The sequence below is a fragment of the Prionailurus bengalensis genome, chromosome A3 (genome assembly GCF_016509475.1).
Source record: "Prionailurus bengalensis isolate Pbe53 chromosome A3, Fcat_Pben_1.1_paternal_pri, whole genome shotgun sequence".
NCBI classification, from domain to species: Eukaryota; Metazoa; Chordata; class Mammalia; order Carnivora; family Felidae; genus Prionailurus; species Prionailurus bengalensis.
The window spans coordinates 5,350,539-5,376,263 of NC_057354.1; the positions used below are offsets into that span (position 1 = coordinate 5,350,539).

General features: G+C 56.5%; 1 long non-coding RNA gene across 1 annotated transcript; it reads right to left on the bottom strand.

The window, feature by feature from the left end:
- Nucleotides 1-20,906: 20,906 nt before the first annotated feature.
- On the bottom strand, nt 20,907-25,460 carry LOC122466928. The gene is made up of 2 exons (XR_006292785.1): nt 25,147-25,460; nt 20,907-21,063 (listed from the first exon to the last, which is right to left on the bottom strand). It is a non-coding gene; the product is annotated as an uncharacterized LOC122466928 (long non-coding RNA).
- Between the last annotated feature and the right edge of the window lie 265 nt (nt 25,461-25,725).

The window sequence follows — 25,725 nt, forward strand, 5'->3', positions numbered from 1 at the left end:
AATCTGTCACATTTCGAATCCAGATTCAAGCCATGAGTGAGAGCGTGCCGGGTGGGTGCCTGCGCGCGTATGTTTCTTCTTGTTTGTTTTTTTTATCTCCTTCTAGAAACATCACAGAAACAGATCTGTCCTGGTCATAGAGGAAAGCCGGAACCTGGCCACCTAGGGACAGCTGCAGTGTCAGACAGATGACTGGAGGGGAGGAGTGTGGCCTCCCACAGTCAATTAATGGCTATAATTACACACTGTAAACAGTCTCGGATATAATTAAGGCTGGAGGCCCAGGGCCCGGCGTGCGTGCTGTTGAGACTGGCATCATCAGACGTGGGGGCTGGAGTCTCCCCGCTCTGGGAAACATCAAAGCGCTGCTCTAGCCCCTGGGGTGGGCTGCAGCCCCTCCCCGCCTCCTCCCCCTGCTCATTCTCCTGGTTCGGAGCTCGTCTTCCGAGGGGAGTCGTGATCTGGCCAGGTGCCTGGCTTAGCAGAGGGGACCGGCTCTGTCCCCGTGCTGATGCCCGGAATTCCTCGCGACCCCTGGAGCCCCAGAGGGAGAGCCTCACCCAGGGAGGGAGAGATGACTGCTCCTGGGACACCAGAAACTCACTGGGTCTCACTCACTCTTTCCTTCCTTTCCCTCCCTCAGCCACAGCTCCAGCCCGCAGGTCTACCTTGCAGCCTCTGCCTCACCTTTGAGATCCAGTCCGTTCAGCCCCTCGTCCACGTCTTCCAGAAGTACTCACTGGGAGCCTCCCATGCCCAGGCTCTGTGTCATCAGCCACTTCCAGTCCTCCTGCCTGGGACAAGCCCCCTCTGCTCCCACCTGGGCAACTGTTGCCGACCTCTGTCCAGTCCCCTGGCTTCCTCTCTGAGCCCTCAGGATGAGCTTCCGAACCCTACATCCGGCCAGGTCCCTCTCCGCCTAAAGCCTTCCAAGAGCTCACCATCATTCCTGTTATGGGACAAAGTCCTTAGCAAGCTGCACCGCCGGGCCCCAGACCCGTCCCGTCCACCGACTCCCCTCTTGCACTCTGAGCTCCAGCCACCTGGTCTCCCGCTTCTGAGTTTTCTCTGGCTTCCTGCTTCTGAGCCTCTGCACCAGCGGCTTCCTCTGCCGGGAACGCCCTCCCTCTCCCCTCACCTTCCCTCACCCAGAAAACTCCACCTGGTCCTTTATGTCCATTTTAAACAGCCTTTCTTCAAAAGAACCTCTTCCAGGGGCGCCTGGGTGGCTCAGTTGGTCAAGCGTCCAATTTTGGCTCAGGTCACGATCTCACGGTTCGTGGGTTCCAGCCCTGTGTCGGGCTCTGTGCTGAGGGCACGGAGCCTGCTGGGGATCCTCTCTCTCCCTCTCTCTCTCTGTTCCTTCCCCACTTGCACACACTCTCTCTCTCGAAATAAATAAACTTAAAAAAAAAAAAAAAGAACCTCTTCCTCTTCCAACATCTCCTGCCTGGGTAAAGCCCCCAAGTACATGTTTTTAGGATTCAAGGATGTCGTCTTTTGAGAGCTCAATGCTTTTGTAATTACGTGTTTTGTGGCTTCCACTCCTGACAGTTGTTTGAGAATTCCCTGTCTGGCTTGTTTGTTATGTCTCCAGCACCTGGGACAGTGCCTTGCACATAGTAGGTCTTCCCTTTATTGAGCAAATGGGTGAATAAGCAAATGCATGTACGAACAAACGGCTTTTATTTTCCCCTGGGGCATACAGAGGCAAGGTGTCACATGTCCTACTCTCTGTTTCTTTGTGATCCGCCTTGAGTATTCTATTTATTTTTGGTTTGGTTCTTGTCATTTGTCATTTCGAGCCTTGAAGTGCCCAGGTACCATAAGGTTTCGGGTTGTGGTGGTTCAAGATGGCGACAAGTTACCTGACTTTCTGTCCATGGCGAGGTTAAGCCCATGTTGCCTCCATTTGAATCTGGGCTGGTCTGTGACTGGCTTGACCACTTGGGTCTGGTGAAAAAGGATCGTCTGCCAGCTCCAGGCTTCTCTGAGAAGAGGACAGCCAGCTTCCACATCCTTCCTTACGGAGCCTCGAGCCGCTATGTAAGGAGTCTGACTACTCTGAGGCCACCGTGCGTAAGAAGCCCAAGCTATCCCCCTGGAGAGCCATGTAGGGGTAGCAAGGGAGAGACATCTGGCCAGCTCCCAGCCATCTGAGCCAGCCAGCCCAGGCCCCACACATGTGTGTCCCTGCTGTGCCTCGTTCACCTGACCCGTAGAACCCTGGTACATAATAGTAAGTTGCCAGTTGAAGCCAGGACACTTGGGATGACTTATCGTGCAGCAGCAGACGACAAGAACAGAACTCCTGAGCTTTGACAGAGAAGACAATACTTTCAGACATGTCAATAATGCCACATCTGCCCCACTCATCACATTCGCAAATCCTCCCACGAGAGAGCCCGCTCTTCTAAAGCACTCCTCCAAGTAAAAACAAACAGATAAACAGCATATCCGTGGGTTTCTGACTTATGGGACAGGAACATTCTTTTGGTTTTGTGTTTTGGAGAGCCTTTCCTTGTGGTCTTTAATTTTTCCAAAACAGACTCTCAGCTGGTTCTCATTATCCATGTGACTGCTGGAAAATTCTAATCCCTAATGCAAGACCTATATTTTTAAGAACGGCAATCAAGAAAACTATGTTGAGGAGGAATGGAGCATTCTGGATTGTGTGCCTACTGGGGGTGGCGTGGGGAGACTTTTGTGGGACCAGAAAACCCACCACTTCTTTTCCAGCACATGGTCTGAGCCTGGAGCTCACCTTCCATGGGCAGACGCTGGAAGGCTCTGTCTTTTCTGCCAAACAGAGGACCCCTGTTCTGGTCATCTTTTGCTGTGATGTGTATCTTGGCTGAACAGAAGTGGCCCCTCCTCTGAAGCTGGGCTCCGAGGGTCTCTTCTGCAGGTGGAAAGACACTTGGGACCAGTGGTCCACAGCTCCCTCCACGGAGATGTACCCTGCATTGCAGACATAGGCCGGTTGCACAAAGCCTCAGCATCTGGTACTTGCTGGCAACTTCCACGGGGCTCTCACTGACACCTTTCTCAGACTGAGTCCCTGGGAGAACATCTTTGGGCAGCTTCCTGCATGGGTGGGCAGAAACATATGAGGCATCACCTAGATTACTGGGGTCAGGGGCAAACTGACTTTTCAGGAGAGAACAGAGGTGGGAGAATGTGTGATTGGGTCCCCAGAAGGGACCAGGCTGAGCCCTCCTGGGTGGAGAAGAAGAGGAGAGAACCAGGGTCAGGGTGACCCAGGAGGGTCCTAGGGAAGGACGATGACCAGTGGGTCAAGCAAGACATAAAAGGTCGATATGCTCAGAGGTGCCAAAGGGCTGACCCACTGGTGTGCGAATATTCCAGACTCTTTGGTTTTACAGACTGCTCTCCACTCAGCACCTCAGGCCATCTCGTCTACACCTAATTTAGCCGTGTCTTGCCCGCTCTGCTTCAAACCCTGCAGTGGCTCCCAGCGCTCCCACGAGACAGACTGCCTTCTCCCTGCAACCCTCACTATAACCCGTGCCCAGACTGGGCTCTGGCTTATCCAACCCAGAGAGGCCTTCTCTGACTCCTCCCTCACACCATATGCAAAACAGCAATTCTAAGAGTGTTTATAAATCCAAATGTCACAGGAAAAGTATAAGGTTTCAAAACAAAAACATAGGAAGTGATCTTTCTGCCTTGGGGTAGGCAAGGAATTCTCAAGGAGGACACCGGGAGCATTGGCCAAAGGGGAAAGATTGCTGAACATTTTGAAACAGAATTAAAGTGAGGAACCCCCTACCCAGCAAGAGAAACGGGTCAGAGAGTCACAGGCAGGCCACGGAGTAGGACAGAACATTCACAAAACAAGATATTCACCAAAGGACTCACATATTCAAAATGTATAAATAACTCCTACAAATCAGTAAGAAAAAGATAATCCCCAAGAAAGAGGGACCAGCGATTCAAAAGGGGGCTCCACAAAGAGAGAACAGTCCGGCTGCCAGTCAACACATCAGAAGGGAGTCACCTCATTATTCATTAGGGTGATGCAAAATAAAGCCACAGCAAGATACGATGCGCACCCGCCAGAATTACGAAACTTTGAAACGCAGGCAACACCAGGTGTGGGGATCCGTTAGTTGCATCCCCAGGTGTAGACCCAACAGATACGTGTACCTGTGTGCACAAAAGCCATGCACAAGAAATTCATAGAGGCACTATTCATCTCGGCCCCAAACTGGGAACAGTGCAAATGTCCACCCCTGTAGAAAGGGCGCCTTATGGTATATTTCATACGACAGAGTAGCGTTCATGTCCAGCAGCATGGAGGAATCCCATACGCTGTGTGAAAGCAGCCAGAAAGCAAGTGTGCACACAGTAGGACTCCACCTACATTCACTTGGAGAACAGACACGATGAATCCGTGGAGAAGGGGGTGGGGTTGAGACCGGGATGGGGCTGGGCGCTTCTTGGGCTGAAACTGTTCTATTTCTGGGGCGCCCGGGTGGCTCAGTCGGCTGAGCGTCCGACCTCAGCTGAGGTCATGATCTCACGGTCCATGAGTTCGAGCCTCGGGTCGGGCTCTATGCTGACAGCTCGGAGCCTGGAGCCTGCTTCGGATTCTGTGTCTCCTTCTCTCTCTGCCCCTCCCCTGCTCACACTCTGTCTGTCTCTCTCCCAAAAATAAACATTAAAAATTTTTTTAAAAAAGAAACTTCCATTTCTTCACACGGAAGGTGATGGCACAGTGCAATCACTCTGTGGAGACTCATGGAGCTGAACACTTATTTCTGGTTGGTGCGTTTTTCCGAATATGAGTGATACCCCCTTCAAAGCTTACCTAAAAAAGTAACAAAAAAGAGGCAGAGCGGACCTCTTCTTCAGCCGCTCATTCTCCTGAGAACTCATTTTATTTTCCTCAAGTACCTAATGACAGGCAGTCACAAACCACCTTGCGGCCCACTTCTGTGAGTTCAATGTGTACTTCGCCATTAATATGCTGTGTGACTTTGGCCCAGTTACTTAAAGTATCTGTGCTTCTGTGCCCTCACCTGTGAAACGACAATCATGCTGATAACGGATGGTCCTTGCCTCACGGGTTGTCGCGAGGTTGACGGAGTTGATACATAGAGGGACAGAGAGCGTGAACTTGAGCAGGACTCACGCACAGATTTCTACGGCCATCAGAGTACTCGCTGTCCTCAGGGATCCTCTTGTTAATGGAATGTCCATCTCCCTGGCTGACGTGCAAATTTCAAGGGGGCACGGGGTCTTGCCAGCCTTTCTAAGATGCTTCTTGACCACTGTAGGTATTGAATAAACATCAGATGATTGGGCAGGGTGTCAGGGGACCCTTGAGGCGGAGCAGCCCCAGAACAGGCAGGGAAGGAGGCATTTCTGACACGAGTCAAAGCTGATAGAAGGTCAGTGTGGCCTCAGGGGAAACGGGGGCCACCCGGGACCCTTTCCTTGTCCAGTGCCCAGAGGGGCTGCTACTCAGAGAGCCACACCTTGCAAACGACGGGAGCCTCAGGACAGAAGGGAAAGAGAAAAGAGTCATGCTTCGATATGCCAGCATCTTCTGCCACTCGGCAGGTGCAGCGGCCAGGTTACCAGCCTCCCTGGGGCCCTGAGCTCCTGGGACAAAATGAAGCCTCCAGTGTCTCTCCTGCCTGGGTGGCTGTAGCTTGCTTTTTTTTTTTTTTTTTGAAGTTGTGCCAGGACCGCCAAAGACCAGGAACGCGTTCCCTGGAGGCCTTGAGCGAGACACTGAGTCTCCACCTGTGCTCACCTCAACTCCTTAGAGACGAGACCCCAGCTTGGAGGAGCCGGGTCCCCGGACCCCAGCCCGGCAGGCGGGCAGCAGGCACAGGAGGCTGGGCGGCTGCATTTGCCCGGGAGGCGGTTAGGGATGGTGTGAACCCGCGCCCACCTTCCCCAGTGAGCTCTGCTTGACAGGACGTAATAAAAAATCTTTTAATCTTTGTCACTGTGGGTAGGCGGAGAGGCCAAAAAGTCTCTATGTTTTAAAGGGAAATTTTAATTAGTATGTAAATTCGACTCACGGCATTAAAATGTCATTTGCTAAGTAAATGTTGCCGCACTCCGAGTTCAGGTATTTATTTGATCCTGTCCTGCCAAGGTGCCTTTGTGGGTTTCCCGAGTGTGTAATAACAGCATTTCAAAAACAAAATGAAATTCTCCCTCTGTTACAATGCACCCGGGTTACGGCTTCGCCGTCGGCGATGTGACTGGAATATTTTAAGGAAGCAGCCGGCGGCTCTGGCAGCCGCGTGCGTGTCCCCTCTTTGCTGTCTGTCTGAGACGGCCTCGGGGGGCTGGGAAGGAGGCCCTCGCATCCCTGACCCGGGACCCCGGCCAGATGCCTCAGGGGTGACCGCCGGTTTCCTGCAACAGGGCAGACGTGAGAAGCACCCAGGCTTTCAGACCGGAACCCGCACAAAGGAAGGGGGCGGAAGAAGATCACGGGGACCCCCGTTTTCCTTAATTCTACGATAAACGATGATTTAATACGAGGGACCCGAAGAGCAGGAAATAGGTGTCCAGCCGTGCGGTTCACTGGAATTTCCTCCCACAGCGACCCACCATCCTCTGAATGTTAATTGAACATCACTAAACCATGCAGGTGTGCGTGTGTGGGTGCGTGTGGGTGTGTGGTGTGTGCACGTGGGTGTGCGTGTGCATGGGTGTGTGGTGTGTATGCACATGGGTGTGTGCGCGTGGGTGTGCGTGGGTGTGTGGTGTGTGTGCGTGCGTGGGTGTGCGTGTGCATGGGTGTGTGTGTATGCACGCGGGTGTGTGCACATGGGTATGCATGTGTGCGCGTGGGTGTGCCTGTGCATGGGTTGTGGTGTGTGTGCGCGTGGGTGTGCAGTGTGTGCACGTGGGTGTGCGTGCGATGTGTGCACGTGGGTGTGCGCGTGTGCGGATGGGTGTGCGGTGTGTGTGCGCGTGGGTGGGGGGGTGCATGGGTGTGCGTGTGTGCGGCGTGTGCGTATGTGTACGTGTGTGTGCATATGCGTGTGTGTGCCTGGTGTGCGGTATGTGCGCATAGGTGTGCGTGTGCACGGGTGTGCGTGTGTGTGGTGTGTGCGTGTTGGTGCACATGGGTGTGTGTGCGCACATGGGTGTGCGCGTGTGTGCACATGGGTGTGCAGTGTGTCGGTGTGGGGGTGTGTGTGCACATGTGTGCACGGTGTGTGTGGTGGGTGTGCGTGTGTGCACATGGTGTGTGTGTGCTCATGGGTGTGCGTGTGAGTGTGCATGGGTGTGTGGTGTGTGCACGTGGGTGTGCGGTGTGTGTGCGTAGGTGTGCAGTGTGTCGGTGTGGGGGTGTGTGTGTGCATGTGCGCGTGGTGTGTGTGGTGTGTGTGTGTGTGCACATGGTGTGCGTGTGCGCGTGGGTGTGCAGTGTGTGTGTGTGCGCGTGAGTGTGAGTGTGCATGGGTGTGTGGTGTGTGTGCGCGTGGGTGTGTGGTGTGTGTGCACGCCTGGGTGTGTGTGTGTATGTGCGTGTGTGTGTGTGCGCGTGAGTGTGCGTGTGCATGTGTGTGTGCGCATGGGCGTGTGGCGTGTGCGTGCATGGCCGCAACCCCGAGCTGCCTGTCCCCCCCAGTAGGAGACCAGGCGGCTCCCAGCCCTGAGCCGACAGAAAGCGTGCCAGGCTTGAGCCCACGGGTGTGTGTGTCTGCGCGTGTGCACATGCGTCTGTGTGCGTGGCTATGTATGCATCTGTGTATGTGTGTATGCACGTGTGTTGGGGGTCGTTCTAAAAATTACCACGCGCACCAGATGCGCAGAGGTCGCGGCCGGTGAGCCCACTGGCCTTCCACCCTCCAGAGCGTCCCCTCCACTACCCGCCCCTGACCCAGCCTGTTGGCGGAGGTGAACTGAGAGGCATTTTCCGGGGCCCGGGAGGGGCTGGGACGGACGTGCCCGCGTTGTCACCCGCCAGTCGTGAACCCACATCTAATGCTGCTCCCAGACCCCCATCTTCTTACATCAGCAAATGGCCGCACGGGTCTGGGCCGCTAAGCCCCGAAACAGGGCGTCCTGTGGGGCTCACCTCCGGGCACCCTCTGCGCAGAGGGCAGGAGGAGGCCAGGAGGAATGAGGTCCCACTCAGGGACCCTCCGGCCTCAGCTAAGTCACTGTCAAGCGCCCCGCCGTCGGCTGCCGAAAATTCATATTGCAAAACCCCAACAGAACCCCAGCAAAGCGGCATCCCTTCCCCCACGACGCTCAGGCTCGAGCACCTGCGCTGGAGGAGGACGGACACGTGCTCTAGGGGCACAAGCTTTCAAAACGGCCCTTTCCATTCTCCCATTGGTGCGCCCCCTAAAAACCCTTGGCGGAGGGCCTGCGGTATGCAGGCCCCGGGGCTCAGCGGCGAAGCAGGTGGCCAGTGTTGTCCCTGGGGGGGGGGGCACGGCGTGCGAGGAGAGCCGGAGGGTGCAGGGGCAATTAGGGGAGGGGACGCGACACCCAGAGCAGGGAGCACCAGCGATGGGGGCGTGTCCTGGAGGCGGCAGGGCGGGGGAGAGGGGGAAATATTGAGGCGGGGGTGGGGGGAGTCCTTGGAGAATAGACGTCGAGCCGGTGTTCACCTCCTCCTTCTGCCTCTGGGTTGCGGACAGCGTAACGGGCCCGGGAGGACATGGGCAAGAACCAGCTGCAGGTACCGGGCAGGAGGGACGGTGCCAAGAGCGGGGGACCCTGTGCTCCTCAGCCCTGAAAGGCAGCTGTGGGGGGCCACTCTCGGTCAGGCACCTGCACCCTTCCGGGGTAAAGTCCCCACCCGGACCAATGAGACCAGGGGGTCCTGAGACAGTGTGTCTCCACCAGTTCTTCCTGGGGGCCATCCTGTCCGGCCCCCGGTGGCATCTGCCACTGCCTGGAGACAGGCTGTCACAACCGGGGAGGGGGCCGCGACAGGCATCGAGAGCGCAGAGGCCAGAGACGCTGCCGAACGGAAGAGCCCATCCCCTCGACCCTGTGAGCAGGGCAGCAAGAGCAGGCTCTGTGTCGGGAGAGCCAGGCTGAACCGGTGCAGCCGCCCCCCCAGCCGTGTGAGCTTCACCCGTCTGAGCCTCCGTGTCCTCGTGGGTCAGCTGGTGATCGCCACGGGGCCCGTTTCCGGGATGCTGCTCAGGAAGCACTCGGCACGACCCCCGACGCCCTCGGCGAGTGGCAAGTTCTACTATTGCTGCGGGAACGTTCAGCCCTTCGGCACATAGAGCTCGTGAGGTTTTCCCTCCTGTGAGGAGACGTGGTTTTCCCCCCTCCCGGTCCCCCTCCCCGCTAGCAGAGTTGCAAAGGGCCCTTTAGCAGAGCGGGCGGATTAGTTCGTGGGCACTGTTGGGGACAAAGCCCAGCAAACACGACAGCACTTTCTACGGTGACAGTCAGGGTCAGTGGTTCCCGGCTCTCGCTGCACACTGGGATCACCTCGGGAGCTTTGCAAGCGTGAGTTCCTGGAACCCGCCTTCCAAGGCTGATTTAAGGGGTAGGGCGGAGGTCTGAGAAGCATGGGGTGACTCTCATGGGCCACCAGGGCCCAGAACTTGGGGCTCAGCTGGCAGAACGGCGAGAGAGAGGTAAGTGAGTGACGTGATCTTCCGCAGGAGCGAGGGGCCAGGATTTCTGGGGAGGTGCTTGGGCCCACGTTCCAGGATGGGCTTGGATAAAGCTGGTGGGAGCCACCCGGATTGGCCCCAGCATGGAGGGCACAGGAGAGCCACCTGCCGTCCCGGAGTGAGCTGCCACCATCACTCCTGACACCACGGGCACGTCCCCCCAGGGGACCGAGCATGTGCGGTGAACGCTGAGCACACACAGAGCTGCGACTTTTGTCTCGGCTGAGGAAGCCCGGGCCTGTCCTTCTAGCTCTCATCCGCCCTGTTTCATTCACCTGACCTTTTTCGAGAACGGCCTCCACGCCAGGCACTGTTCTAGATTTGGAGACACAGCCGGGGAAAAGGCAGACACTTGCTCTCAAGGAGCCTGGGGTCCAGTCAGGGACTCCAGCTGCACAGACATGATCAAGGAAAAAAAGCAAGAACATCTCAGGTAGCGGCAAGTGCCCCACAGTCAGCGGTCCGCCTGGAAAATGGGCCTTGTAATAAAACCCCTCCGGGCCGCTGTATAGATAGAATGAAATAATTCACGCAAATACGCCTAGGATGGGAACGGGCTTCCAGTAGGCGTTCGTCTGTAATTCCATTCTGCCGTCTCCATCACGCAACAGCGTCTGGCAAAGAGAATCCGAATGGCAGCCGGAGGAATGTCGCGTAGCAAGGATGCAGAAGTAATTTTATGAAAAGTGATGGCGGGTAGAGTCTAGGGCCTCCTCCGGCCGGGAGAGGCACCGGGATCAGTGCTGGGTCCAGTTTGGTTAGCGTTTCTCTAAGATATCAGTCTCCTGTCCTCACACAGAACCGGAACGGTCCTCGTTAGCCAGGCCACCTCGGGCGCGCCATCTCCTGCCATCCTTTCATAGGCAAAACTGGAAATTCCAATTTGAGGGGGGAATCTGCAGTCCACAGAAAACCGTCCACGCGTTGAGAAGAACACAGGAGCCCACCCAGCCCGGGGCAGCGGACGCGCCTCGTCTGTGGGTTGTGCTGGCGGGCCAAGGGGAGAGCTGTCCCGCCAGGAGATGAAGTCTGGAAAGCGGCCACGTAAAGGTTTCCCTCTGCGGTCTGTCCCTGCGGTGTCCCCAGCACGCGGGCCAGCCTGCAGCGGCACTCGGGTCATGTCCGTGGGGGGGTGAGTGTGTGCTCTCGGACAGCTGCGTGCTGGTCACGCCCATCCACGAGCCGGGACCCCGCGAGGGAGACGCTGAGACTCAGCCCTTCCCCGAGGAGGTCTGGAGGGGGCAAAATGAAGGGAGGGAGCCCCGAGGTTTTCAAGGAAATGACTCCTTTCCAGATGAGCTGAAATAAAAAGTGAATAAAAAGTGAAATCGTGAAAAAGTGAAATAAAAAAATCGTTTTATAAGCAATCGTGAAAGGGGAGACCGTGGGGGGTGGTCTAGCTCAGGCTCCACGGACAAGAGACCCCAAGGAGACCGCATACATTTCCCAGTAGGGAGGCCGGGCCGTGGTGGGGGGAGCTCACCCAATATAGCACAGCGGGTGGAGGGGGACAGCCTCACTTTTCTCCCTTTGACTCCTGGCACGAGAGAGTGACTGGGTTCCAGGCCCACCCAGGACTGTCCCTCCTGCCCTCACCTACTATGCGTAGCTGTGCAGGCAAAACTGTGACACCAGCCATCTACCCAGCAAGTCTGTCTGTTCTGGTTCAGCCCAACTCCACGCTGTGCAAGGCTTCCCCAGCTCACTGGGGCCGGGGATGGTGCCGGTCACCCCGATGGCTCTACCAGAAACCCAGGTCACTCTGGTCCTCTCTCTCTCCTCCACATCCTGCACGGCGACCTCCAAGTTCTCTCCACAATCTGCCCGCTTGTCTCTATCACCCCAGGCTGGCCGCATCCCAGCCTCCTGGGTGATGGTCATGGCCTCACCAGGTCTCCAGAAAGGTCCTGGCAGAAGATAGATTGGACCGTGCCACATGAGTGCCACACCCTGTGCCTTCCCCGCCGTTCGGCTCTTGCACGGAGGAAGCAGACCCCACGTTCACCCTGCAGCCCTGAGGGGAGCCCTTTCTCCCCTGGGTTTTTGTGCCTGGACACCCACTCTTCCCAGCCGGCCCCTGAATCTCTTTGCCTGACCAACACCAGTGCATGTGCAGAACCTTCTAGAAGGTTCCCGACCTTCCCAACTAGGTGAGGCACTCCATTCCTGTCTCCTCTGGCTGGACCTAAGATTCCCGAAGGCAGGGACCGTACTCACCTGTGCTCCAACCCCAGAGCCTGGCGGGATGCGGGCTTTAGAAGTCTCTACTGAATGACTGTTAACAGCTCGTGGTTTTCGAGCATGTGTTATGTGCAGGGCTTTCTACGTAATTCTGATTATTAAGCGTCTCATGGACTCGTCACAACAATCCCTGAAGGACTATTTTTTGGTGCATATTTTACTGACAAGGAGACCGGGGCTGCGCGGTGAAACTGCGTGGGATGAATGAGTGAAGCAGTGAATGGCTGGACGAGGTCCCGGAATGATCCCTGTTCGCATATGTGGGCTGTAGTCCAGCTGTGCCCAGACTCGTCAGGGAAGCTTGGGCCCGTCCTCCCTCTCTGGGCCTCATTTTCTTCCTGTATTTAAGTTGGCAGACTCTTTGGTTGTCCTTTCCTTGGTGACTGTCCGGCCCCATGCCACCTTAGCCTACCTAGGTCACAGGGCAGGGGTGGGCGGGCTCTTCCAAATCAAGCCACCAAAACTCAAGACCGCAACTAAGTAGGTCCCATTTTTTCAGGCTGTTTATTCCAAACTGTGACCCTCAGGAGCAGAGGGCGTGAGGGACCCGCCCAGGGACAGGAAATAGGTCTAGGGGGTGGGTCTGGGCTCTGCCTCCCAGGCTGTTGGGATCCTGAATCTTTCCTAGGCACGATATGTTTTCTTGGCAGCCCGGAGAGAGACATAAAGTGCTCATGGTTATCAATTCGTCATCCAACAGACGGAAAATGCCTCTCAGGAATGCATTTCAAACCTCCACCCCACAAGCCCAGGGACACGTATTCCTAAGGCTTACGGAGTGGCCGCTGCCCCATCATCGAGGATTTGGACGAGCATGTTGAGACCAGTCCTGCAGTCACAAGGACACCAGGGAGAAGTGTGGAGCCGCCATGATCCCCATTTCACAGATGAGGAAACTGAGCCTCAAGCAGCTGGCCTGTGACCCAGGTCACACAACGAAAGAAAGGGGTGCAGCCAGGATTTGAAACCAGGGGGCCCAGGTCCCTCCTCTGTTCTTTCTGTATCTCAGGGTCCAAGGCTCTTTCTCCAACTCGTACCTGACTCCCTCTCACTCACACAAGTGCGTTAGGACAGCAGACCCCTAACCAAGAGCCGGACCCAACCCCAGTGACGGAGCCCTTAACCCCCATGGATACCCTTTCTCCCGCTCCGTCATTCCCAACACGCATTGGCTAAATGGGGGTGAGAATGTGGAGGTCAACACCGGTGTGAGTATTTAGAATTTTCAGCAGAACTGAAACAGAAGCCCTAGAAAAGAAGGTCGGCATTCTCTGCCGCAGAGGGATGCTTTGTATGCCGGTGACCCAGCCCGGGTGAAAGTTTGCTCATGACCACAAGGGTTAAGGAGAAACACGTGATGATTTGTCATTTCTCCCCACCCTCGCCCACCCTTTTGGCCACCACCGAGCACAGGGTCTCGCCCAGTGCGTGATTTATCCGTGTGCAAATATCGGTAGGGTGTCTCCGATGGGACAAGATGATTGCATTCTTCGAGCTTAATACTTTCCTTATGTGGTTTAAGGCTTCAGCCCTCTTAGTTCAAGAGCCGCCCCTCGAGGGCCTACGGTCCTCGAGTGCTGGGTTAGCAAATGTGAGGTTGGTCGGGAGACTCAGCATTATCTTGGACTTTTAGGAACTTCCTTTCGGTGAAAACCCAGCAGTCGGGAAGAGTTGCCTGAGGGAGGCTATTCAGATCTCTTTGACAGGAGAGATGGGACTTCCCTCCAAGAAGGTTACCTGTCCAGGTAGAAGCTGAATCTTCTCGTTACTCGGAGGGCCTCATGAGAAGGCTCGCACGTGGGGAGCCCAGAACTGCCAACTCTTTGAAAAAGAGAGACGGCCACGTTCAAGCTGATTGGACCTTGAAGGGCAGCGTGCTCAGAGCCCGGCCGCCTGGCTGGGGCTTAAGAGCAGATTGTTTCCAGAAAGAAATGGGGCAGCTCTATCAGCCTTGGGCCCGAGGTGATGTTTTCCCCTCCCTTGGATTTCTAGGCGGTGAAATAAAACCAGGCCTTTATAAAGCCTCATTCCTGTAAGGGTTCTGTTTGCCCTGGAAAGACTCAGGGAGAAAGCCATGGGGGAAGTAACCCGGCTTGCAGGTGGAGGGAGGGAGGCACAGAGAGGGCAAGTGACTTACCCCGGGGTCACAAAGTCAAGTAGTCTCCAGGTGATAGGAGTCCAGTCCGTGTTTCCGGAATGTTCTGGAACATTCATCTTTCCACTAGAGTGGCGTTTCTCAACCACACTATTGACATTTGGGCTGGACATTCTGTGCGGTGGGGCTGGACTGTGTGTTATAGAATGTTTAACAGCATCCCTGGCCTCCACCACCGGACTGTGGTCCCAGCCCCCACCCCAGTGGCCACAACCAAAATATCGCCAGGAAGGCCCCCATGTGCTGGTTGAGAACAACTTGCGTAGAGGATAGGGCCCCTCTCTCTCTACGTCTTGCTTGAAGAACGCAGTCTTTTGATTTCCTTTTAATTCTTCATTTAAAAACACTGCCTGGGGAGCACCTGGGTGGCTCCGTCGGTTAAGCGTCCGGCTTGGGCTCAGGTCAAGATCTCACAGTCCGTGAGTTCAAGCCCCACGTGGGGCTCTGTGCTGACGGCTCTGAGCCTGGAGCCTCCTTCCGATTCTGTGTCTCCCTCCCTCTCTGCCCCTCCCCTGCTTGCACTCTGTCTCTCTCTCTCAAACATAAACATGAAAAATTTTTCTAAGAAACACTGCCTGGGGCCCTTGTTGGTTGGGGGGGGGGCATGGGAAGTACACGCAGTGTGCAGGGACCTGGGGGGGGGGGCTCGGTCTTGCCTTTGCACGGGCCCATGTTGGGTGTGCAGCCGTCCCCATCTCGGGCCACATTCTCCTAGAATTGTGACATCCCCCACCCTTCGCCCAGCCCCCTTCTTACTCGTCATCCCTCTGGCCACTCTCCCCCCTTGGGTACCTTTCCTGGAGCAGAACAGCATCGCCCTGTTCTCACTGGACCAGGCTTCCTGCTAAGCCCTGTGTGCACACCCCACAAACACGATCCCCATAGCCCGGAGGAGACTCCACGCCCCACGGTGACACCCTGCAGGCTCTCACTGGCCCTGTCTGTTCTGCCCTGCCCCCCACCACCACCCAGGAAGGTCTTCCCGCTGTATGCGGTGACCGTCCGCTGGGAGGAGGCGTCCTCAGCGGCCCCCAGGAGCAGCCTCACCTGTGCTGGATGAGGGACGAGAGCTGGTCCATCTACACTCCATCCTCCTCCTCCCGGTGGCCCTTGCTCTGCACCATCCCATGGGCTCCCCCGTGGAAGGGAGCCTGATGCCCATAGCAGTGGTCTCCATCCATGTCTTTCCTTCCCGGCTCAGTCCCCCACGCCCCACCGATGCTTCCTGGGATGTCCTTCCGGAGAGACTGCTTCCCTGCCTGTGACAGGGTCTGCCCCCGGGGGAGCCCAGACTGAGAGCCAGCTGCACTGGCCCCCACACCTGCCCACCTGCCAGCAGAGACCTCACACGGCCTGCGCCCGCTGCCCGCCCCCGACCATTGCCATCACGACAGGGAAAGGGCGAGTCCCCACGGGCTCCCCCGGGGCCTTTGCGCGTGCTGGCCCCACAGCCCGGACTCCTTTCCTCCGGGTTGGCGCGTGGCCGGCCCCTTCGCATCTCAGCCGGCCTGTCCCCCCCCCTTGGGGAGGCCCCCTCCGACCCCGCGTCTCACGCAGCCTCCCTGGGCCAGCAGCCACGCTTCGCCCCATCACCCTGCTTTGCCGCGTCCACACTCAGCTGCCTGGGATCGCTTTCCCTCCGTGCACGGGTTGAGCCGTCGGCTGCTTCTCCGGCTTCCTCCGCGCCAAAGGTGAGCTCCGTGAGGGCAGGCACTTTGCCCGCCTTATTCGCTGCAGTATCGCCACGGAGATCAGTGCCTGGGAATGGTCGTGTTCAGAGAATGAATGCTTTAGAGGAAGAATGAATGAATGAATGAATGAACGAGTGACCCAGGACAGTGCAGATCAGGAATTGGCAGTGGGAACGGGGGGCAGGGGGGGAGGGGCCTGAAAGGGAGTGCTGAATCTCCCCACGTTCCCAAGACCCCCTCCAGTGGGCATCGGGAGTCCAGAGGAGCCCGTCCTGGGCGCTGGGCACCTGGTCCTCATGCCAGCTGGAAGCTGACAGCTGCAAACCAGGAGACCCTGGCAAGGACTCCACGCGGCTCCCTCTGCGTCCCCCTCCTCCCCCCGTCATGCAGGAGGCCCCCCAGCTACGAGCAGGACACCAGCACTTGGCCGTGTTCCAAGAGAGGAGAGGGAGAGAAATCCAGCTCCATTGGACAGCTGAGGAGCTCGGGAAATGCATGTAAAATAGCTATTCTAGCAGCTGCCGGCAGATTACTTTTTCCATGCAGACTGGATGGCTTTAATAAAAAATGAGAACTTCTCCATCTGCTCTCTAAAGATAAGCCCCCAGTTCCCCAAATCGGTGAGCGACAGAGGCCCAGGGGGCCCGGGGAGGCTGGGAGGTGCGTCAGGCCGGTGACAGAGCCGATTAGCCCGGATCCGGATCCGGCAGCTCCCAAGGCGGTTGGGGCCTCCCGGCTGTGGGATGGGAAGCCGAGGCCAAGAGTGGGACTCGAGTAATTAAGATGTCATTTAGTCCTGTGATCGCCCCGTCGGGCCCCCAGGGCCACGTGCCAGCCTGTCTCCTTTCCAGCTGTCAGATGGAAAACGGCCTGGTCACCGCGGGACCGAGAGGGGTCCCGGAGCTCGACCGGGAAGCAGCCTGGCCGACGCGGAACCCGGCCCAGAGCAGGCCCCACCTGACTGGGGCAAGATTAACCACCGGGGATGGGTTCCGTGTACACCCCAAAAGACACGGCTGGTGGAAACCCCTAAAGGCCTCCTATCATGGCAGCTCTTCTCCAGTTGTTAGAGACGGAGGGGGCAGACGCCGGTCCCGTGGGGCTCAGTGCTTCCGTTGTTGGAGGCGCGCACTGAGAAAATGAATTTGAAATTGTGAACACGGAATTGTTAGATCCCTTCCAAGGGCCTGGGAAGTGAGAGGCCCTGGGCCCCAAGCTGCACGGGCTTCACAGTCCATGTGTGTGTGCGTGTGCATGTGTGTGTGTGTGTGTGCGCGCACAGCACACAGCTGGGTCTTTCCACCTGAGCCTTCTTCTGCCTGTAATCGCAGACCTAGTACGTAGGATGTATTATGGTATCTGCCTCCTGACCCAGCGCTGGCTCTCGTCCCCGAATCGAGGACTGCTCCTTGCCAACCGTTTCCCAGAATTGGGAATGCCGAATCAGAAGGGTGTTGGACAGAAACAGGACTGGAAAGGCAGAAAGGAAGAGAGGAGGGCCTGCCCAGAGAAGCCAAGTCTGTCTATACGAAAAGAATAGCGATTCGGTAGACGGGAGAGAGACTATAACTCAACAGGCAGCGAGTCTGAAAAAGCCTGGAGCTTTACAAAAAAAAATTTTTTTAATGTTTATTTATTTTTGAGAGAGAGAGAGAGAGAGACAGAGTGTGAGCGGGGCAGGGACAGAGAGAGAGAGAGAGGGAGACACAGAATCGGAAGCAGGCTCCCACCTGTCGGCACTCTGTCTCCTCTCTCTCTCTCTCAAAAATAAATAAACATTAAAAAAAATTTTGAAAGGGGAACTGTTAACTTCTAGAGGATGGAAAAGTTGCCAGTGATGGTCCAGAAGAGAGGCAAATGATCCGTGGTCAATAGAAAAGATAACCTCAGAGTTTCCTTCCCCCCGCCCTTTTTTTTTTTTTTTTTTTTTTTTTGCTTGGTAGGACCCAAGACGATAACCAGTGTTGTAGCTTTTTTATGGGTCTCTCTCAGCCACTTCTGAACCACCTTTGTCATTCTGCAAGTTCCCTCATCCATGAACAAGATTACTGTGATGGGTTCTCACTGTGTGCTTCTCCGAGAGTTACGGTTCTGACTTTTTGAATATTCTATACTTGGAAATCAGTGTCCCTTCTCTAGTTTCTTTGGCGGGAAGCTGATTTTATACCCCCTAAGCCATTCCAAAGAAAAAGCGCAAACTTAAGGCAGATGACCGTCCTCGTGTAAACTTCCTTTGGTTCCACCTCTTTTGCAGTTCCTGAATTTTTTTAAGAACCCAAGTTGTGGTTTCAAATGCAATCCAAATAACCTTTTCTCTACAAGGCTCCGTCTCGGCTGGTCAGAGCACACAGCGGAATAATCAAAAGGAAACAAGACGTAATTCCAATTCATACTTGCACTTGCGAGGGGCATTAAGGGATCCAGATTGCAACTCACAAGACTCTTCTGAAAAATGCCCTCTGCTTCCCCTGCAATCCTATCAAACCCCCCGCTGCATCAGAGCCCCTCATTCTCTGCCCATCAGCCTCACTCAACGGCTTATGATAGGAACGCTTTTGACTGCAAGCAATGGAAAACCCAACCCTAAGAATAGTTACTGTTCGCTTAAACAGGCATATATGGTCATAGGGCCGGCTTAGACACCCACCAACATCGTCAAGGATCCAGACTGCCCCTTCATGCACCCATTGAAGTTTCATCCTCAAGCTGATTGCCTCATTGTCACAAAGTGGCTACCACAGCCCCAAACATCATGCCCCCGGATGCAGCATCCCCAGCAGGAAAAAGAGGGCAGAGCCCAAGGGCCTTCTCCCCCAAAGCTTCAGTCTTTTTATTCAGGAAGAAAATCACTCCCAGATGCACCCCAGTAGAATTTTTCCTTTCTCCTCATCTAAAAGTGGATCACATAACCACCCCTCGTTACAAAGGAGGCTAGGAAAGCAAGCGTTTGACAAAGTAGAAAAGAATCATCACGGCTGGCTGCGACCAAACGCGTCCCCTTGTCCCTGGGACAAGTCAGGTTCTGCACCCACAGCCTTAGGCCCATGGCTCACCTGTTGATCTATTTCTAATGAACATACGTCGTGGGTACCATTGTCTTCTAATGTACACAGGAGGGATAAAGAAGGTCAGAGAAGTTGAGCGGCCAGTGAGTAAGCGGCTGAGCTGAGACTTGGGTCCAGTTACCATGACTTCAAAACCCGCTTTTTTTTATTATTATTAAACCCCTAATACCCTATTTTTTGTCTTAGCGAGGGGAGGGCATGGAGGGACCTCGGATGGCTGGGCGGTTGCTGACGCACCAGGCTGGCTGCATTGCCAAGACCCTCGGGAACCTCGCCTGGGCACCTGGGGGTCTCCCTCTCGTTCGGCCTGGGTCCCCAGCTCCACGGTCCCTGCCTTCCTCGGAGGCTGTCACGCATGCCTCTTGCTGTTTGAAGGAGGGAGACTCCGTTCCGTCCGTTCCATGAGTCAGAGGGTCCATAGCTCCCCCTGAGCATCAGAGGCGGGGCGGACCCTCAGAGATGCTCTTGTCCGCAGGGCCAACAGGGATGGACGGTGTGTGTCTGTCTACGTCAGGAGGGGAAGGGAGATGTCGGAATCACTCCGGGCCCCGTTGGGGCTGAGTTCTGATGGTCCTGACGGGACTGTACTTTGGGAGCCCCGGTCACCGTCAGGGCAGGCAAAATGTGACGGGGACACGGCTAGGCTCTGGGGGTGCGTCCTTCTGATCCGCCAGCCCAGGAAGAGAGGCCCCCGCACCAGCTTTGGAGATCCGGGTTTGAGGATCCACTCCTCACCAATCGAGTGACCGTGGGCAAATCCTTCCCCATCCTGAGCCTGTCGGATGGGGAGGATCACAGCGGAACTGCCTCATCGGGAAGCTGCAGGATTGAAGGAACGGGTACGTGAAGAGCTGTCTGCAGCATAAGTTATGCCATTCAGAAATTTACCACCGTCACCACCGCGGCTAAATGCTTCCTGCGGTTGGTCTTAGGTTAGACGAATCACGCAATCAATCACCCAAAGCTATTCCTCCCCTGCCCCTGCCTTCTCTCCCTTCTGTGCTCTGAATCCGCTCTTCCAGCTGTGGGTGGTGGTATTTGTCTCTCCTGGGAGGATGTGCTGGCCATGGCCAGCACAACAGCCCAGATGCTAGAATCCTCCAGAATCTTCCAGAATCCCAGCCCCCCAGCTCACTTGTGGGTGGACCCCGGGCAAGATGGTTTCCTTCTCCACACACCTCGATGTTCTTTCCTCCTAAGAGGGCAGGATGTTTGCCGGAGGGGTGATTTGGAGAATGGACCGTGGTCACGCCTGAGAGCCCCTCCCAGCGCCCACATGTCACTGGGTCTCCATGAAGGCCCGTCTTCTCCCCTCCTGGGAGCTCCTTCTCCCCCGTTCCACCACAGGTGAGATTGGGTCCAACCATCTCTGTGAGACACGACCGAGGGGCTGACAAAGTGAACAAGCAGGTCTGGGAGAGGACGCTGGGGTGGTGAGTTTCTTGTTTATTTTAAAGTTTATCTATTTATTTTGGGAGACTGAGTGGGGGAGGGGCAGAGAGAGGGGAAGAGAGAATCCCAGGCAGCCTCCTCACTGTTCGCGCAGAGCCCCGTTCGGAACTCGAACTCACGAACCATGAGATCGCAACCTGAGCCAAAATCAAGAGCTGGACGCTTAACTGACCGAGCCCCCCCAGGCGCCCTGGTCAGTTTTTAATAAACAGAGGCAGAGGGGAGCTGCACACAGGAGGCCAGAGGGGAAGGCCATGACGTTGAGGGAGTTACTTCCCGAAGTTGTTCACTCACCAGGAAGTAGCTGTTTCCCTGAGGTTCCCGGCATTCTGCAGGCCTGGTCTGGGGGACGGGGATCTGGGGCGGAGCTGGGGGAGAGCGGGGGCTTGTCTTCTGCACCACACCCGAGGGACGTGTCCTGGAGCCTGCTGAGTGGGCGGATCGGGCTCAGGAGGAAGGGAGGAGAGAGTGATGGCAGGATGCGGGTTCCTCGCGGTCCTCGGGGCCGTCTACCCCAAAGTTCTGCCCCTCCCCCGGAATCACCCACCTGCCAGCCCAGGGATGATCGCCTCACCCCCCGAGCCCGCCTGGCATTTATTCTGTACCCTCCACCCTGGCCCACCCTGACCCCTCACGAGGCTGGACGCAGCAATTGCTTGTTGGATGATTCTGTGTGTTTTTTTGGCCCAAGACACTTTTTACACAGGTGTTAACATGCTGGCGAGAAATTCTCGGAAGGAGGACCAATTTTTGTTCATCCTGCCACATCGCCCCCAAGAATCTGGAGCTGTGTCGTCCCCCATGGTAACCTGTTTAAATGTAAACAGAAGTGAAATTAAATTTAAAATCCTCTCCCTAGGGGTGCCTGGGTGGCTCAGTCGGTTGAGCGTCTGACTTTGGCTCATGATTTCTCGGTTCGTGAGTTTGAGCCCCACGTCGGGCTTTGCGTTGATAGTGTGGAGCCTGCTTGGGATTCTCTCCCCCCCCCAAAATAAATGAATATTAAAAAAAAACTTTTTAAAATTCTCTTCCTAGCCACACTGGCCACATCAAAGGCACTCCATGGCCACATGTGATGAGCGGCTGCTGAACTGGATGGTGTAGACATGTCCCTGATCACAGAAGGTTCTCTTGGGCAGCACTGGACTTGAGGAAAGCCTTGGGTTTTTTTTAAAATTATATGTTTTATTGGTGTTTTTAGTAACAAAAGTAACAACTCTTTGTCATAAAGCACTTACAACATACAGAATACCACGAAGGTGCAAAGAGGGACCCACGCGGGCTGTCTGCTCAGCGACATACTGAATCACTGAGCGACCTTCCTGACGCGCGTTCTGCCGCTAAGTCCCTGAATGTCCCCGAGGAGGGGCAAGGAAGGGGAGGAAGAAATGAACAGACAACACTTGAAAACTCCTGCTCTGTTTGAGGGATTTGGAGTTGTTGTTGGTTTTTTTTTAACATTTATTTATTTTTGAGAGACTGAGAGGCAGACCATGAACGGGGGAGGGACAGAGAGAGAGGGAGACACGGAATCCGAAGCAGGTTCCAGGCTCTGAGCTGTCAGCACAGAGCCCGACGCGGGGCTCAAACCCACAAACCAGGAGATCATGGCCCGAGCCGAAGTCAGATGCTCAACCGACTGAGCCACCCAGGCGCCCACCCCTCCATCTGAGGGACTTTGTAAAAGGCAGCCAGCTCACAGGCAGCCTGGGGAATGTAGTTCCCAGGGGTGGACATAGGGACACAGGGACAGTCATCGATGGCCTGTGCCGTCGACTGAAGTGTCCGCCCCCCACAATTCATACGAGGCCCTAACCCCAATGTGAGTATCTTGGGGGGTAATTAAGATCAAATGAGGTCATGAGCGGGGGGTCCTAATCCAGGAGGACCAGTGGTCTCAGTAAGAGGGGACAGACGGCTCTCTGTTCCGACTCTTCTGTCCGCAAGCCGGGGAGAACCCTCGCCAGACCCCGCGACGCCGGCACCCGGACTGTCTCAGGCTCCCCGCCTCTCGAAGGGCCCAGAGGTATGTCTTTCTGTCGTGTGAAGCTCCCCTCGTTCTGTGGTCTCTTGTGACGGCGGCCCAGGCTCGCCAAGACATTCTGCAGTTCTGGAAACACATCTCCACAAACCGGCCGTGCTGAACCAGAGACGTCCCCTCCATAATCCCCAGGACTTGTGGGTGTAGCTGTCGCTTGACATGGCGGGAGGGCTCTGCAGATGGGGCTCAGTAAACAACGTTGAGGTCGTCCGGGTGGGGCCTAACGGTGATCACCGGGGTCTTCGGGAGAGGAACAGGGGGGCTGGAGGGCCAGTGCTGGCTCTGAGGACAGAAGAAGGGGCCCCAGCAGCCCCTCGAAGCTGGGAAAAGCAAGGAGAGTGGAGCCTCCAGAAGCAAGGCAGACCCACCAACACCTTGGTTCCTGGCCAGTGAGAGCCATTTCAGACTTCTGACCTCCGGAACTGTAAGGCCGTAAGTCTATGCTGTTTCAAGCTGCTAAGTGAGGGTGATGGGTTACAGCACCGTAGGAAGCACCCGCCCCGGGAAGTCCGTGATGGGCAGGTGCACGCACCTCACTGAGTGTGGTCCTTTCCGGCCAGGCCGTTCGTCTCCGTGTTTGATGCTCATTTGCTCAGTGAACAGACAGCTCAGTGTTTGGTCCTCCCGGTGCACCTGGTGGCAGGGGTGGCCGAGTGCCTAAGAGGGCAGACTTGAAAGGCAGGCAGTCCCGGGTGTCCCCAGTGGCCGGCTGTGTGGCCTCGAACAAGCTACTTGCCCTCTCTGGGGCTTAGCCTTTCCTGCCCCCCACGCGGCTGTGAGGGCCGGCGTTCTCTCCTCGGCGGGTGTTCCTTCATCGCCTGTCCCGCGCCAGGCTCCCGGGTGCTGGGGAGACTGTGACAATTCCAGGAGCCAAGCTCCTGACCTTTGTGGAGCCCACGCTCCCGGCGGGTTCAGGGGTAGAATGTCGTACCGGACCAGGTACGCAGCAGGTGTGGGGGCGATGTTGCCCACGACTTCCTCCCGGAAGGGATCACGGAGGGTTCGGTGTCTCACTCAAGTTGACGTGAGTGGGTGCAGGCGGGACCTGGAATCCGGGTTTCATGCCCCAGGCCGGGGAGTGGGCCGGGGTGCAGTGCCGCAGGAAGGACTTTGTCCCCGCGTCTAGCGCGGTTCAGCTTCTAGGCTCTGTTTCTTTCGAAGGCACTAAAGTGCGGACAATCCCCGAAGGGTGTTGGGCTCTGAGAGCCCTGCTGGGGGCTGTGTGGCCGGCAAGACCTTGGAGGCCCGCGGGCCTCGTTCCCCGACTCAGCCTGGGGTTCCCAGGAAATGGCCTGCCTATGCTTCCCTCCCTCCCCACGGGCCGCATTGCCAGGCCTCGGGACTTTTGGGAAATCACTGGAAATATTCCAAGAACAAGAGGAAGCCTTGCGTCTCCCAGGCCCCCGATGGGCCTGGCTCCCAGCAGCACAGAGGCAAGAAGCCAAAAGCCTGGGGTCATCCTCAGGACCAGAGGCTTTGTGGGGAAACAGGGCGATCCACTGGGGGCCAAGGGCCAAAGCTGGGCCTTACGTGTGTTTGCTTTGGCCAACTCCGTTCGTTCGTGAAGTCAGAAAAGAAAAGACATCGACCCTCAGGGTCTAGCTTCCTTTGAAGACGGAATGGGGATGGGATGGGACCTTTCTCCCTGGAGCTGCCCTCCAGGCCCCCAGGCCCCAAGGTCCCAGGGGGACTCTTCCCTCCTTTATGTGCGGTCGGCTTTGGTTCTCATTCCCAATTGTTTTGCCTCCGGGGACATCTGCCAGAGTCTGGAGATTTTCAGTCTTTACAGATGGAGGGGCTGGGGCCGCTACTGGCAACCAGGGGACTGAGGCGGGGACCCCGCAAGGTCCAGGGTGGCCCCACAGCAGAGAGAGATCCCGCTCCAGTGCCCATGATGCCACAGGCAAACCCTGAGGGAAGGAGAGGGGTCTTACTTTGCATTCCCCCAAAAGCAGAGCCTGAGGCAAGGCTCGGGTCCGATTGTTTTGTAAAGGTCATCTCAGAAGCAGAGAGGAGTGAACACTGAGGCGAAAGAAAAGAGAGCAAAGACAAGGGTGGTTGCCCAGCTGGGTCCGCTGTCTGCACGGCTCCGGCCAACTGGGACCCTCGGGGCCAGAGAAACGTGCTCAGAGCCCGCCACGCGGGAGCAGAGCGCACGGGCATTGACCACCAGCTCCTCTCCGGGTCGCGTCAGGGCTTCACGGGCTCCCCGTGAACTGGGAGCCTAGCAGCGGGTGGCCTTGATCACGGAGAACCCCACTCCCTGGCCACCTGCCCTGCCAGCGTGAAAACCCCTGTGGCCCACGGCAGTCCAGCCTGGGACATCATGGCCATGTCAGGGAAGAGATGATGAAGGCAGCCCTCCCCCCCCACCCCCAACCTCACCTCTGCTTTTCCATGAACTCGGCGACTGCCCCGTGCCCTCCTCCCTCCTGTCAAATCCTAACTCAGAAACCCACTGTACTTGAATCTTCCAACCAAGCAAAAGCCATGTGAAAGGGAAGAAGGCATCGCAGCCCTGGCCTCCCATACTGGGAGACCCTCGGGTGCGTGGCCCCGGGAACTCGCCGAGCTTCTTTTTTTTTTATTTAAAAAAATTTTTTTTCAACGTTTATTTATTTTTGGGACAGAGAGAGACAGAGCATGAACGGGGGAGGGGCAGAGAGAGAGAGGGAGACACAGAATCGGAAACAGGCTCCAGGCTCCGAGCCATCAGCCCAGAGCCTGACGCGGGGCTCGAACCCACGGACCGCGAGATCGTGACCTGGCTGAAGTCGGACACTTAACCGACTGCGCCACCCAGGCGCCCCTCGCCGAGCTTCTTTAACTGCAAAATTCGGCCTTTGCTGACCTTGAGTCCAAGCAGGTAAAGAGCACGCCATTCCACAAACTGATCTCTCGAGAGCAGACAAGGGAGAATAATGTTCCGAAGGCTGGACGATCCCACGACTCTCTGTTGAGAGGAACCCAGAGGTTCTCACGGTCTGCCTGTGCTCCCCCTCCGCCTCCTGGCCTGGCAGTGATAGGGCGGAGCCATGCTTCCTGGGTCAGAGGGACCCTGGTCCCCAGGGACGCCGGGGGCAGGCCATCTTGCTGGTGGACCAGGAAGGCGTTTCAGCACATCACCCACAAGGCAGGGCCCCCAGCATCCTGGAGCCTCGAGGAGCCGAGAACCAGTCCAGGGAGGCCGAAGGAAGAGGCCTCTCAGCCCACAAAGGCCAGCCCGCTCTTTACTAGGAAATACCATCCAAGCCCTGTCCCCACGGCCCCCTCCTTCCACCGCTCCCCCAAGGTCATTTGTGACAGAATTAAAAAGGAGCCCAGTGCTGAGGCGATCCGACTCATAACTGTGTGGAGACAACGACACAGCCATTTGGAAAGAAGATGAAATTAATCCATTTCTCATCCCGAAGACCAGAGTAACTCCACG